Here is a 6,261-nt window from a genome sequence, read left to right as displayed (position 1 = left end):
TAAAACGTCAACCACTTTTCGGGCTTTCGGAACTGTTTGTGTGGAGTCTGCATGTTCTCCCTGTGTTCTCCGGGTCCAAAGACAGGCTTTTGGGCTAATTGGCTTCTGGGAAAACTGGCCCTGGTGTGTGTGTGTCCTGTGATGGACTGCTGTCCTGTCCAGGGTGTGTGAGTGAGTCTGTGTGTGTCATGTGATGGACTGGTGTCCTGTCCAGGGTGTGTGAGTGTGTGTCGACACTTGACACTCGTATCCAGTAAGCCTTTGCTACCATTATCAAACACAGAAATCGTTATAATTTAATTTTAAAAACATGGCTAAGCATGGGTTTAAAGTATATTCAACAGTGCAGGTGCATTCAAAGAAATAGAGTTTCCCAAGCCCTCGGAAAGAATTACCATTTCCAAAGATGTCTAGTCTCAAGCATTAACATCCAAAGTACCTGTCTTAGCTGGGGCAGGAAGTTTGCCAAGCCACCTGAAAGAATTACCATTTCAAAAGATGTCTGTTGTAAGCCAGGTTCAATCATTACCATCCAAAGTATCGGTCTTCCCTTGGGGCAAGAGGGTTTCCTGTGTGTCTAGGATGTGTACTTCCCTTAAATAAAGGATGAATATGGGTACCATAGGTATTAAATCTCCCAAAGCTCAGAGTTAAACTAAAAAACCCTTGGTGAGTGTGTTATAACATAGATGGGTATTTATAGTCCAGTGCCTCCTATTTTACTAGAGATTCTGTTTGGGATTCAGAACTCGGGATCAAACTACTCCTAGGTACAGAGTAATTTTCACACCTTCCTGCTACCATGATCAGAGCAGTATTAGATTAAATTTGTCATTTATTGAAAGCCCAGTTTTTAACAATCATTTTCATTTGAACTTACTTTTTTCAAAGAAGGATCTGAGGTTCACTTCTTGAATTAAATCTTTTGACAAGAGGTAAGACTTCTATTTTACATTTAAACCCATGTTTAGCTGTGTTTTTTAGATTTAACTGAATCAATTTCTGTGTGTGATAATGTCCTTGAATTCTGACAACATCACACTAAATTACATGATATAAAACAGCTAATGTCTCTAGAGATAAAGTTTCTGGGATGCTTCTAATTACTTTGCATTACCAGGGACAGTTTAATTCACCTTGTACAGTACTGAAAGACCAAAATGCTTTTTTTAAAAGTTATTTAACATTTTATAGAACTTTGTCTACTATGGCAACATGATGAGCTTGGCCACTTATCTTAGGATAAAGATAGGATAAAGGTTTATCTTTTGCACCTACCTGCCCCCCAGGGAAGGCCAATGCTTTCTATGTTGATGGTTCCCTACAGTAGACTGTACCTTATCTTCAAAGGTAATGTATATTGACCCAAATCAGTTTTGGAATCCAATCTACTGACGAGATGGAGCACATCCTTTTTTCAGGATTTTAGCATCATATGTTTAGTATATTTAGTCCCTAATGCTGAAAGAAATGATCATAGAACATTTGGACACTTTGTGGGCATGAAATACAAAGAAAATCATGTTCTATGGTACAAGATAAATACAAAACTTAAGCTTTTATTTTAATTAGATTTGTTGTTAAAGCATAAGCAATGATTTATTACATTAATATATGTGAAAATAACATTTTAGCATCATACGTTTAGTATATTTAGTCCCTAATGCTGAAAGAAATGATCATTTGTTTAACACGCACGGGTCTGTCTCAAAGGATGCAGTGCTCCTGAAGGCTCTCAAACCCTGCATTTCAGATGCCTAGCTGTATCCCTCACATGTGGCACCTCAGAATGACTTCTAACCTTACCTGTGGTGTCTTCAGTCCCTATTGCTCAATGCATGGTGTACGTACTGCATACATGTGTCTTGAGAATGAGGAATGGGCCCCTGAGACAGTCATTTGCCTGTTTCACAAATGATCGTATTTTACTAGAGATTCTGTTTGGGATTCAGATGTGCATTCGGATTTATTGGTACATGCCCAGGGCAGTAAGCAGTCTGAGGATTTATTTCCAGACAGCATAGAGCAGTGAAGCAGTGAAGTAGTGCATAAAGCATAAGCAATCATTTATTACATTAATATATGTGAAAATAACATTTTAGCATCATGCGTTTAGTATATTTAGTCCCTAATGCCAAGGACTCCAGCAGTCTTACAACCACTGCCCTGTTTGCCTCGCCAGACACGATCTCTATTCTGTTGTAATCCACAATGTTCTTCAGGTGATTTATCATGTCCTTCCTCGCCTGTTGAGAGGCCATCCTGATCTCTTCTGCCGTGGCGTGCTTCATACACGCCCTCTTCAAGTGAGCAGGAAGCTGATCAAAAGTATTCAGGCATATCTTGCACACCAGGGGAATCCTCGTGGGTTTCCTTTGAAAATAAATAATACCATCTGTGTATAGAAACAAGCTAAGACTGATTTCTTAAATTATCCTTAATTTTCTCTCTCATAGTTTGAGCATAATGATTTTATTGCATTTATATAAGAATTGCTCATTGCTCCAAAATAAATTATGGTTTCATAAAAAAAGTGAACACTTACTTGGTCTCAGTCACAGACTTTCCAATAGAAGCCATTGTGGAGTTCAGCAACTGCAGGTCCTAGAAGTGGGAAAGGAATTTTAAAAGAGAAATTGAATTACAATACAGAAGGAATGGCTGAGGGATCACTGAAATATATATATACAAATTCCAAAGACTGAGTCCATATCTCCTTTAGGTGAGGACAGACTGGATCAAACAAAAACAACATTTGAAGTGAATTGCAAATGTATTGAGTTGTGATGCAACTGTAACTTGAACCTAACATGACTGGGGCGTGCATTTTTGAAATTGCATTTTCACAGCTGAAATACAAAATGAAGCTGATCGCAGTCCAAACTCAAGGTATTGTTGTAAAACTAAATATTCAACATGTTTCTACCTGTCCCTTTTCAGCTCACTCAGAAGTCCACAGCCTGCAGCCTGGTGCCTCTCTGTCTCTCCCCCTCCACACTGCTGGTCCAGTGGAGGTGCTGTTTGATCCTGCAGGATCTGTCCAGTCTTGTATAGTCTTACTGAGCAGCGCAGGGCTCCCTGGCCCCAGGTACGAACAGTAAGTGACAGTGCAGAACAGCTCTCTGACACTCCGCTCCCTCACTCCAGCTGATCAGGGCAACTACACAGTGAGGGACCTTAAGGGAAGCAGTATCAGCACTGTGATCGTCACTGTGGGCGGTGAGCAGGTCTACAGTAGGGTCACTAGAGGGCTCTATATTCTTGACAGAGTGTGTTCTTCTATCATCCTCTGTCCTGATTGTCTTTCAGCTCACAGAGACACTGTCACCCTGCAGCCTGAAGCCTCTCTGTCTGTCCTTCTGTTCACTGGAGAGCCAGTGGGGGTGCTGTTTGATCCTGCAGGAGGTGGAAACTGGACCTCAGTGTGTTCTGTCCAGAACAGCACAGCCAGCTGTTTCCCCCAGTACAGTTTTTTTTATTTTTGATGATTAGCCATATGTTGATTATAATATTGTACATAATGTATAATTTGAACTCGATATTTTTCAGGAGTGAATGATTGTATATTTTCAGAATAAATTTCGAAACCAAATTATTGTCCCTCGATCTCTGTCTCTCTCTCACCCTGCTGTCTGTCTGTCCCTGCCTCTCTGTCTCTCTCTTTCAGCCCCATCTGTCAGTCTGTCTGTCCCTCGATCTCTGTCTCTCTCTCTCACCTTCCTCTCTCTCTCTCGGTTTGTTTGTCCCTCAATCTCAATCTTTCTCTTTGCCCGTTGTCTTTCTGTGCCTTCATCTTTGTCTCTCTCTCTCCTTCCTTTCTGTCTGTCACTCTGTCTGTCCTGCGTTGTCCCAGCTGGGCCTGTCTCCCCGGCTCTCTGCCTTCAGCTCTGTTCGCCGATGTCCCACCAGCCCGTCTCTCTCTCAGCCTGTCTCTTGACTTGCAGGAGGAAGAGGAGGTGGAGACAGCTCCTCCGGCAGGAGAGAGGAAGGAGGTCAGTGCTGGTCCCACCCTGCCTCCTGTCCTGTCTGTGGTGGAGTTTCGCCGTCTTGTCTGTCCCTGGGTCTCAGTGTTTCTCTCTCTTTCAGCCCTGTCTGTCAGTGTCTCTCTCCTCCTCCTCTCTGTCCTCAGTGTGTCTCTCTCCTCCTCCTCCTCTCTGTCCTGTGGTGTCCTGTGGGTCAGTATTAGTGGGCTACACCCAGGCTCACTCACTGCGAGTGTGATCTCAGCAGAGGTGGGTAATGCTCTGATCCTCTCTTTACTCCTGTCCAGTGTCCAGTCAGTGTGTCTGTATGAACCCCTCTCTCTCTCAGTGCAGTGTTCATGTACTGGAGTGTCCAGTCATGTGTCTGTATGAACCCCCCTCTCTCTCTCAGTGCAGTGTTCATGTACTGGAGTGTCCAGTTAGTGTGTCTGTATGAACCCCTCTCTCTCAGTGCAGTGTTCATGTCCTGGAGTGTCCAGTCCGACTCTTAACGTGACTCTCCTGTCTCTGCTTCAGAAGCGCTGGTGCATCTTTTTGAAGTCCCTGAGCTGCATGTCGGTGGAGACAGAAGATCAGGACGAGCCAATGGAAGTGGCGGAGACCGTATCTCAGGAGAGGAAGAGCGAGGGAGAGGAGGAGCAGGCTGCTGGGAAGGACAAGAAGAGGAAGAGGAGGTGCAGGTGAGCAGACGGGGGCGCCGCCCGGTCGTGTCTGTGATTCAAGGAGGAGTCTCCTCTTGCTGTTTGATGTCATGGTGACGTCTGTGTCTATGTCCCTCACACCTGCAATAACAATATTCTTTCCAGGTTCCTTTCCTGGTTCTGTGCCTGCTAAGATCTGGACTGGACTGTGCTGGATCGGAGCTGAGGGGCCCCAGACTGTGCTGGACCGAAGCTGAGGGGCCCTAGACTGGACTGGACCTAACCTGAGGGTCCCCAGACTGGACTTAATCTGTATTGTAATTTTTGTTCTTTTGTTAAGCATCATTAAAATGGTTTTAAAAAAAATCTGTTTAGCTTTTGGTTTTTTCCCTCCCCCCCCCCCCCCCCGGAACAACGAACAGAGTCTGTCCTTCTCTTTCATCCCGGAGAGTTTGTGGTTGACGGATTGAGGCCAAGAGCCCTCGTCGTCGGCGTGCCACCAGTTGGCGGGGATATAGCGGGGGGGTATCGTGTCCAATACTCTTTGAAACGAGACAGATTTCAAGCCACCTCCGTCTGAAGAGAAGGAAGTCGACCACGAAGTCCAGGGTGTCCTAGGAAACTCTTTAGCCATCATTTGCCCAGCAGCCATCTCACCCTGCAGCTCCCAGCTGGCAGCCCCCTCCCCACTGGAGCCCAGCAGGTGGGAGCCTGGTCAGTACGTGGAGGGGAGACTCCTGGGAAAAACTGAGGTTGCTGCTGGGAGAGGTGTTAGTAGGGCCAGCAGGGGGCGCTCACCCTGCGGTCTGTGTGGGTCCTGATGCCCCAGTATAGTGACGGGGACACTGGACTGTAAACAGGCGCCATCCTTCAGATGAGACGTCAAACCGAGGTCCTGACTCTCTGTGGTCATTAACAATCCCGGGCTGTTTCTGGAGAAGAGTAGGGGTGTTACCCCAGTGTCCTGGCCTGATTCCCCCCCTGGTCTTGACCCATCATGGCCTCCTAATCACCCCCGTCTCTGAACTGGCTCCATCCCTCTGCTCTCCTCCCCACTGAGAGCTGCTGTGTGCTGAGCGGACTGGAGCATCATCCAGGTGGGGGTTGCACACTGGGGGGACTGGAGGGGATCCCCCTGACCTGGGAAGAGCTCTGAGGGGAGGGTCCAGACTTATTAATTATTATTATTATTCGTGCTGCACTGGGCTTCAGTCCTGGCAGTGAGAGGGGGACTCTGTGATCAGGACAGATACTTATGACTGTAAAATAATACACGATAGAAATGGAAACAGGGTAGCGCTGTAGTCTCTTCGAAACGTTTTGAACTGCCAGAAGAAGTTTTCACAACCCGGACTCATGAAGGTACAGGTCTTCTCCCTTCGGCCGGAGCAAGGTGTATGGTGTCCTGGTGATTGCTCCCGTTTTGAACGGAGTTTAATGTTGCGTTTCTACTTTATTAGAGAGAGGCACTGAACATCCTGTGATGGACTGGTGTCCTGTCCAGGGTGTGTGAGTGTGTGTGTCCTGTGATGGACTGCTGTCCTGTCCAGGGTGTATGAGTCTGTGTGTGTCCTGTGATGGGCTGCTGTCCTGTCCAGGGTGTGTGTGTGTCCTGTGATGGACTGGTGGATCACAAT

General features: G+C 46.1%; 1 long non-coding RNA gene across 1 annotated transcript; it reads right to left on the bottom strand.

The window, feature by feature from the left end:
- Positions 1–2,042: 2,042 nt before the first annotated feature.
- LOC138242704 (uncharacterized) lies at positions 2,043–4,003 on the bottom strand. The gene is made up of 4 exons (XR_011191658.1): positions 3,717–4,003; positions 2,927–3,176; positions 2,546–2,604; positions 2,043–2,373 (listed from the first exon to the last, which is right to left on the bottom strand). It is a non-coding gene; the product is annotated as an uncharacterized lncRNA (long non-coding RNA).
- Between the last annotated feature and the right edge of the window lie 2,258 nt (positions 4,004–6,261).

Source organism: Lepisosteus oculatus, chromosome 14 (assembly GCF_040954835.1).
Source record: "Lepisosteus oculatus isolate fLepOcu1 chromosome 14, fLepOcu1.hap2, whole genome shotgun sequence".
NCBI lineage: Eukaryota > Metazoa > Chordata > Actinopteri > Semionotiformes > Lepisosteidae > Lepisosteus > Lepisosteus oculatus.
The sequence above is the reverse complement of the archived record's forward strand: the minus strand, read 5'-3'. Positions and strand labels throughout refer to the sequence as shown.